Below are 9,831 nucleotides of genomic sequence, written 5' to 3' on the forward strand. Positions count from 1 at the left end.
TTTGCGTCCATTAATAAAGCCGAGAAACCGTGTAAAATTTAAATCTCTATTCAATCAGTACTAGGTACATAATTTTACATCAATTCGTGTAATTTCTATACATTAATCTAAATCATTATCAGATTCCAACATTACTATTTATTCCTCATCCTCTACTGAAAGTCGAACAAGAGATGAGGCGACTTGTCAGAATTTATATAATAGATTGTTAGATACCTAGAGTGCTCAACTACAGCATGAGCTCTTTTAAATATTTCTTTCTATCTTTTGATTGTCATAATTTATTTTCTAAAAGTAATAACATTCTATCAGAATAAAATACCGATGTTTAACATCGTTTAATTCACTGATTTTCATCTTTTGAATTTGTATCAATAGAAAATCTTCTTAGAAATGCCATCTAAACACAACAGAAGTGGATTTATAGATTCTTCGTTGTAACATTTGAACGTCCTTAACTTTTCTCTTTTTGAAAGTATGGGAAACAGGAGAAACGCCGACAGCGTGCTCGTGGAGAAGATGTGTACTCCTCAAGGGAGTACAAAGGCTGAGCAGCCTTATTGAACGTAAAAATACCTCACTTGCAATTCACTTATAGTTTTAAAATTATTCGACTGGGAAGGGAATGAAAAATACCTTGAAGTTAAAAAAAGATTAAGTGATATTTTGCAATGAAGATTTTATAATACTAAATTTTATCAGTCTAATATTCATTGATTTCATGGGAAGTGGATAGGCTTTAGGCTTCACTATTGAAAAGGATGAGTAACTAATTTTATATTTTATTACTAGATACTTGTTGATTGACATAACAATATTGCCAAGATTCTTTATAGAAGGTATACATGGAATTACATGATTTGTATTTTTGAAACGATTTCCTATCATGTATTACCATACATTGTTTCAGACATCTCAACCCAAAACAGGTTATCCTGTTTAAATGTTTTTCGTATTTATTTATTGATCCAATTGTAGCTTTCAATGAATATATGGTAATAATGAAATACCGTATTGAAGCAGTGTATAATAAAAACTATAGGCAAAATAAACTACAAGCAACATTTCATAGCAGTGGGTCCAAGATCAGGTCATAGAATTATTGTCTTTGTGATAGGCTATAATACTACACCTTGTATGCTAGGATTATATTATTTATAATATTTCATTTGAATTATCATAAACATGTATGAACTTGTCACTTTCTCTTCAACAGGTAATTGGAATTCTATAGAGTAATAATGCTTATATTAAATAAAATCAAACTTGATTCATAAAACTTATAATAACTTGCCCCACAAAACAAGAGGAGCTTATTTTGATTCCTTCAGAGAACTTGTAAATATTGGGTGTAAAGTAGGTATTCTATTATTATAAAACATCATGGACGATCACGTTTCTATAATGCATTTTGTTTTGATCTTTACAGTTAAGTATGCAGACGACGCAGACAACGTTTGTCTAGTCACTATCCTATAACCTTTCACCTCTTTTCTTTCAACAATATTGAATACATTACCACATACTAGAAGGTTTTTTTTTCTAAAAGTACAGTCTCGCATTCAAAAATCACATTTATGTGTTTAAAATCAGTTTCATTCACTACTGTTCTATCTCTGCCAATCAATGTAAACAAGAAATGGGAAACCCTGACTTAGTTATATTTTGTCCACCAGAGACTGCATAAGTCGAATCTTTAGCCCAAGGGCACAGAGAAGAGGAATTCCTTCTCTGTGCCAAGGGCTATAAAAGGTCGCATGAATTGGGAATATCTGGAACTCAAAATATTGCAGCTGGCCAGAATTGGAAATATATGGAACTCCGAATATATTGACAGGCGGAACTCCGAATATCGTGCAGACGGCGGAACTCAAAATATCTTGTCAGCTGGTGGAATTGGAAATATATCGAATTCACAATATCGATCGTTATTAGAGAGACTGTGTAGATGTGGGATGAAACAAATTTATCGAAAAACAAATGAAGGGTTCTATAGTTAACCTAAAATAAATTCATCAACACATCAACAGTTGTCAGTCTTGTTGTTGAAACAGATAACAGAGTTTTGAAAGCTTGCATAATATGTAAGAATATAATTAATATAATTGAAAAAGAACGACAGACCAGGTCCAAAAGTATTCTATTCCCAAATTTTGATAATGAAAAACAAGTCCAAAAAGATCAGCCAAGCTGTTTCTACTGTTTAAAGTTCAAGTCCAATATTTCCATTCAAAATTAATATATAATGAGCTATGAATTACCCTAAGTGGGCTAATTAGTCCATATCATTCCAGAAAATAAGTCAGACTTGAACCATTTCTCAATAACAAACACATTATCAGTACTCCCACTTTGGCACTGATATTCTGAGTTCCAGATATTTCCAATTCCGCCATCTGACAAACAAATAATTTGAGTTTCAGATACTCCCAATTCCGCCTAGCAACATATTTCGAGTACCGGATATTTCCAATTCCGCTGTCTGACAAATATTCGGAGTTCCACCCAGCGGGTGTATACCATCTGACCGACCTAAAAACTGATCGACCTGCAAATTGACCGTTCTACAAACTGACCGTCTTGCAAACTGACCGTCCTGCAAAGTGACAGTTCTGTAAACTGACCGTCCTTATGACGTCAAAAGAACAGTCGGACTGCCATCAGCGGGTGGGTATAAGTTGTTCAACTGGTGGTCGACAGTCAAAAATGTAGACAAAAATAAACTTGAGTGGACTTGAACGATAGGATCGTTCCACGTTTCCACTATGTATGAACTTTACACTTCACGGTTTAAAGGTTATGTTTATGTTAACACTGCTTAGTGCTTACTGCTTACATGCTTACAGTGCGTTATATATTTTATAATTATTTATTATTATTAGAACTCACTTCAAGTTACAAATCAAAGGTAACTGATTTAAAACTTAAAATACCTATATGAATATAATTTACGTAGAGCTAGCTAATAGAAAAGTTTGAATCATTTTTACATTTATTGTATTAAGGTCTAAAATAAATATGTAGAAGACTATTTCAATCAACAGTTTTTATTTAGATAGGCCGTATGTATTGTAGCTACAATAATAAAGTAAATTCTTTGTAGTAGTACGGCAGCTTAAAAAATTTATTGTGAAAAAAAATGTAGGCCTATTATGGAAACTAATCACTAACCTAATCACCGGTTTTACTTTCTTAATACACTTTTATAGTTTACATTTTTATCAGTAATAATTGCATTGCTTATCTTGTTATAAACTTTACAAAATTTCAATTAGATGTACCTTGTGTAATTTTCGAAATACGATAATGCACTTCAAAACGCTGATTTTAGCCTTATCTTTGGCGTAATTTTAATAGGCTATGTCACCGGTATTTGGAAACATTGCATTATTTAAAAAAGAAATGGAAAAATAGGTAAAGAATGAAATGGGTGATAGCAATTCTATTTTTACTAAAATAATTATTACAGACTGATGATTTTTTCAATAAATGTTATTTTTCTCATATTCGATTGATATATTTTTTATTAATAATAACTTCTAATTAATGTCAGTTGCACAGAAGCCGGCTAAATTTTAACCATGATTAATTTCACAAGAACCAATCAGAGAAGGCATTTTTATATTACGGTTTGTCTGATGGCTCTCCTGGAATTAATCACAATTAAAATTTAACGGCTCTGGCACTTAGTCATGATTTAACAATGAAACAGACAATCCTTTTTCATACATTGTTGTGATTGAATGGAATTCAGTTTACTCAGTGGAAAAGTTATTATTTAAAGGTATTTTATATTGTATTGACTCAAAATTATTACAAAATTGTGTTTGTAAAAGCTCTTGATTTAATAAAAGCATTATTATTGTTATTAAATGGCTATTTTTTATCACGGCTAAGTATTCGCTAAAATCTGGTTGAATTGATTAAAAATGTGTAGGTAGGTACCTATAGGCTACCAGCTTGAGATAATCTATAGGTACCTTTTCAAATTTGATTCAAGAAAGTATCTATTGTAGCCTAATAATTGAGAATAGACAAAAGTATTCGCTAAAATCTGGTTGAATTGATTATAAATGTGTAGGTATTACCTATAGGCTACCAGACTTGAGATAATCTATAGGTACCTTTTCAAATTTGATTCAAGAAAGTATCTATTGTAGCCTAATAATTGAGAATAGACATTTGTATTTTAGAAGTTATCACATCATGTAATATTAAGAATAGTGAATTGTATTTGAGAAAGTATGAATTCAATTTGAGATACGGTAATGAGATATGTTAGTCAGAAATTTCTGCTGAAAATCCAGTTGATCTTATTAAAATTAAATCTGAATTAAAATTCATGCAAAGAATGCAAGTAGCCTATGGAATGTGACGTTGGACAAGTGGAATATTTTCTAATCTTCAATTAACAACTTCCCATGTAACTTACATCTTACTATTTCTCAATTACAATTCACAATTCTTAATTACAATGAAAGCTTCCCAAATAAAATTCAAAATTTGTAGAAATATTCTTTTCAAAAGGGTAAAAATATTATATTCAAAGTTAAATATACAGTATTTCTACCAATAAGAGTCAATCATACGTATTGGAAACTATGAACCGAATCTACAATACCTGGTTCTGAATAACTGCTCGACTTGCCAGATTAGACATCCTATGTTTAATGAAAGTATCAGATAATTCCATAATTCATATCATAAATATTCTTAGTAATATTTAAGGCAGCTTTGCTACTATTTGGTGGTATTTGTTGGAAGGCTTTTCAGTGCCTAGCTAAAGATGCGTCTACACCAAAGTTATTAACAAAATTTTTATTTTTCCTTCCTTATAGATTCTATTAGGTTGAACATACTGTAACTTATCATACAAATGATGTGCTTAGGTGTTTGTCAAGATCCGTTTAATGTAATAGAATCTATAAGGACGGAAAAATAAACATTTTGTTGATAACTTTGGTATAAACGCAACTTTAGAAGAACCGACCGAGGTGATTATTGATAAACAAGTCATACGATGATCAAACTAGAAAGATTTCTAGACCTTTGAAGCACTTGACGAGCCAATCCTGTTAATTTATTTATTATTTTACAAAGGCGACTTTGTAGAAGTGTAGAAGTAGGGATGAATGATAATACAATGAAGGTAGAGTTATGAATGAATAAAAATTATAGGTTATGCTATCCTCTTGAATTGATTTGAGTCCTTTTTTTCAATCCAGAAATAAAACTAAAAATTTTGAATTTGATTTGATTAAAAACCGAATATAATAGAATGATGACATTCAATAAACTCTCAGAACTTGAAAATATTGAGTTATTAAGAAAAATTTTGAACCAGAAATAAAACACAAACTAATTACATTTTTTTCAAATCAGGCAACTTAAAAAACTTTTGTATTTCAAAAGAATAAGAGTTATTTTAAATAATATCCTATTTACAATATTGACTATTCAATGGGTAAAATTCAAAGTTTCTACTTTAGGGAGTATCTCTCATCTTCGAGTGCCTATTCCTACCAGACAAACTGAAACAAAAGTGGGACATTATGATGTTCATGAACATGGGACGTGTCACAGCATTGCGTTTACATTGCAGGCTGATAAACAGGCAGTCTAGTCATAAATAAACATGACCTAATAATTCTATTTTATTTGGTTCAAAGGTAAGAGAAAATGTGTGGGAGGCTATGTTTGGCTTTTAAATGGCAATTTGTTACTACTGGCAAGCAGCTGGAGGAAATCATTGAAAATGCACGTCCACGATATAAAATCATCGATGTGTCTAAAAGCTACTTCAAGTTTTGGTTGTACAATAAAAATTCTAACTAATTTTTATCGAACGTCCAAAGTCTAACTACACACACATCAATTTTGAATGAACAATTTTTTGCCGTCCTTATAAACTCTACCAGGAGCTTGACAAACTCATGATCACATCATAATATATGTTTGTCAAATTTTGTTCAATTAATCAAATTTATTAGGATTGCATAAAATCGTAAGTTCAAAAATTGATGTGTGTGTTACTAGACTTGAGACTTATTCACACAACATATTCCCAAACTTTCATAATAATTATTTGTCTAGTAGTTTCTCAATCACATATAAACACTTATTTCTCTTTTTCTTTAGGGCTTTTTTGTAATATGAATAGAAATACAAATCTCAGTACCCTTTTAAATTATTTTATCACTACATGATTTGGACATTAAATGCCATTTTCAAGTCTGAAGCATTCCGATTCATTTTCAAACTTGAAAATGGCATTAATGTCCAAATTAAGTTGTGATAAAATAATTTAAAAGGGTTCTGAGATTTGTATTTCTATCTATATTTAAACATTCATTTATATTTCCTATTTTTATATTTTATCCAAGTTGTATTATATTGTGTTGTAATTAAAAAATAAAGTGATAGATTTTATCATGAGTCCAATTATATTTTCTTATGACTCTCAATATATCTTGAATATTCCAATGCTGTCTGCTGTACATTATAATTTAGTCGAGTCAGATCTGTAATGCAGCATCTGGACAATGCTTCAACAATGATCAAGTCTGAAATTTCCTTGTTGGACTAGACCCAACAACAGTGATTTTTCATGTGAGGAAAAAACACTACATCGAAAATTTGAAACAAATTAGTCACACAAGGTGTTTTTTAATGATAGAAATAAAAAGTCTTGATATTCTACATATTTTCAAGTTGCAATTTATTTATTTATATATTAATACATTATAATATTTACAGATCTATCCTAATAATATTTCCTATCCACCTAATATTTACAACCTCTTCTGGAGATACGGACAACCTGAAAAGATGAAAATTAATTTTTTTAAATCAGTTATTTGAATGAAAACAGTAATATTATCTAGTTATGAGTCAGGAGTTCCTAACATCTTATAATCACATGTTTAAAATGATTGAACCACATCTGTAGATTATCAATAAATATTTAGGACATTTATATAATCATAGTAACATCAAACTAAAATGCATATAGAAAATGCATTCAAACATGGCTTACTTTAGATAATCTATAGTAGGCTGTGATACAAATCAATAAAAATGCATTTAGAAAATGCATATAGAATCCATAAAAAATATTAATCGAGCATTAGCGAGTTTTTACTTTCAACTCAAGGCCAAAGTCGTTGTCCGTCGTGTGTATGTTCAACAATAACTTTTGAAAGATTTGATCAATCAACTTCAAATTTTGAACACATATTCTTCGACTCTTTTTACAGCTCAAGCTCGTTGGCCAACAAAATTTACCAACTCCTTCGTCCTTTTTCAGGATATAACAATAACATTGAAATTGCTCAAGTAAAACATTTGTTGTGATTTATCATTAAGCCAGTTGAAGAATTCATTGCATGCAATTACTACAGTTTTTCCATTCATTCATTCATAACATCAGCTGAGGCTATTTGGGAGCTGTCACAGACAGTCCTTCATGGGCTGACACATGATTTCAGCTGGCTAATTTGCAACTTTTACATCAACAAACTGATACGGGTTGAGATATCAATGTGCGATTTTCTCTTGGAACTCTGTATTGAAATCATGTATCACATGACCATCTTTCATTAAAAAAAAATGAATTTCGATTCATATGAGGGAAAAAGATGTTGAAGCGAAAGAGTAATTTTTCTTTCAATATAGATCCTTTCATTTCATTGGATCCCCAATGAAACCTCCTTTCAAATAATTCTTGTAAAAGAAATATTTAGCTGTTTTCATAATTTTAATCAACTCTGTATAATTAAAAGTTGCGCGTTTCAAAAATTACAATACAACATTTCATGAGTGAGTTCTCCAACCCAGGGTGTCACTAGTGCAGAGATGGTAAAAATTATGGATACAGCTAAATATTTATTTCACAAGAATAATATTACATTAGGATTCATTGGTTATCCCATTTGAAATGAAAAATTACTCTGTCGCTTTAATATAAATGATAATTTCCACATACTAAAATCAAGGTACAAGTAATATGTAACTTTTTGGCTGTCGACCATTGATTGTAATGGTTATCTCGCCAATCTGACACTTACCTTCTCACATCACTTCATCCTCTCCAGCAATATCAAGAAGGAACCACTCATTCTGAGGCAGTGGCCTATTGACAATGTTTTAGACACCATGAGCCACTGCGTTCAGAAAGTGTGTAATTCTTATTTCTCCGTTGGTAAACGACGAATCGCCTTTTTGATATCGCGAGTAATCTTGTTTTCCCTTGGTTGGTTGACTGCAATGTCTCTATGAACTCGAATGATATTATCATAAGAGGTTTTCTCTATTGTTTGGAGACTTCCTAAAAAGCAATTAATTCAAAGCATATTACAAGAAAATTTTTACAATTGCAAATGTCAAAGGACTTGAAATAACTGCTGTGCTCTCATCAGTTGAACCACTTTTTATTGATCTTGCAGCTGTGTATTTGATCAAGCATAAAAAATACAATTGATAATATTTTGTATGCAGGAATTTTAGTAATTTTAAGCCTATGAGTTTAAAGGTAAATCTTTGACAAAAATAAATTATTACTTCATCATCCACTATTATTCTGATCTCTTTTGCTTAATTTTAATTTTTAATGGTTCTGTGTTTGAGTTTCCTCGCTGTTGCAACCTAATTTTCTTAAAAGCCAATGATAAGTTAAATTGTAATGCACATTTTAATCTAATGTAATTATTCCAATTTCGAGGGCGTTTCATGATGTTATTTCAGTATTTCATGATCATGATTTCAGTATTTCCTAGTGGGGGGCATGCATAAGGTTACGTCGAGGATCAAAACTTCAAATGACTGAATAATCACATCTCCTCATACAGCTTGTTCATATCAGCTCGTCAAGGCGGTTAAAAATCATTTATCATGTCACTAAAATTTGTTGAAAAAATAGAAAATTTCTCCTTTAGGTATTTTAGCCCATATTTTTCAATGCATAGAAAAATGACCAATTTCTATATTCAAAATGTGTGTCTCGGTAACTCAAAATGATACTTGGTCTTGATTTGAAGAAAAGAATCTACTCTTTTATTTAGGGGAATGATTTTTGTAAAAATATAATCGTGAAGTAAGATAAGTTTGTTTCAAAAAATCAAGACATTTGCGATATTTTTCTCATTTTTACAGTTTCGACAGTTTTTCGATAATAAACAGTAATGCAAGATCAATTTAAGGCAACTATGCTTATAGAGCATGAACTTTTCTCTCATTTGAGACCAATCGCAAGTTTCTATCATGTATTTTACTCGTTTTAGAGACTCTTTAAACAGTAAAATCGCAAGAAAAATTAGAAAATAAAAATCATCATTCAATTGGCTGTAACTTTTGAACGGTAACAGAAGTATAATTCATGGGAGTGAAAAGAGGAGAAAATTCATTACAACCTCGACTACTTTTTACTTTCCTTGCCCTATTACCATAGAAAGTATTGTTTTCCGAAAAAAATTAAGGTACCCCAATTTCTAAATTTCTATACGTTTTAAGGTCCCCTGAGTCCGAAAAAGTGGTTTTTTGGTATTGGTCTGTATGTGTGTGTGTGTGTGTGTGTGTGTGTGTGTATGTATGAGTGTATGTGCGTCTGTGTACACGATATCTCATCTCCCAATCAACGGAATGACTTGAAATTTGGAACTTAAGGTCCTTACACTATAAGGATCCGACACGAACAATTTCGATCGAATGCGATTCAAGATGGCGGCTAAAATGGCGAAAATGTTGTCAAAAACAGGGTTTTTCGCGATTTTCTTTAAAATGGCTCCAACGATTTGATCAAATTCATACCTAAAATAGTCATTGATAAGCTATATC

The 9,831-nt window shown here is 31.0% G+C and overlaps 1 long non-coding RNA gene across 1 annotated transcript; it reads right to left on the minus strand.

Annotated features, from left to right (window-relative positions):
• Nucleotides 1–6,702: 6,702 nt before the first annotated feature.
• On the minus strand, nucleotides 6,703–8,356 carry LOC120352912. The gene is made up of 2 exons (XR_005572130.1): nucleotides 8,067–8,356; nucleotides 6,703–6,820 (listed from the first exon to the last, which is right to left on the minus strand). It is a non-coding gene; the product is annotated as an uncharacterized LOC120352912 (long non-coding RNA).
• Between the last annotated feature and the right edge of the window lie 1,475 nt (nucleotides 8,357–9,831).

This window comes from Nilaparvata lugens, chromosome 9, assembly GCF_014356525.2.
Source record: "Nilaparvata lugens isolate BPH chromosome 9, ASM1435652v1, whole genome shotgun sequence".
Taxonomy (NCBI): Eukaryota; Metazoa; Arthropoda; class Insecta; order Hemiptera; family Delphacidae; genus Nilaparvata; species Nilaparvata lugens.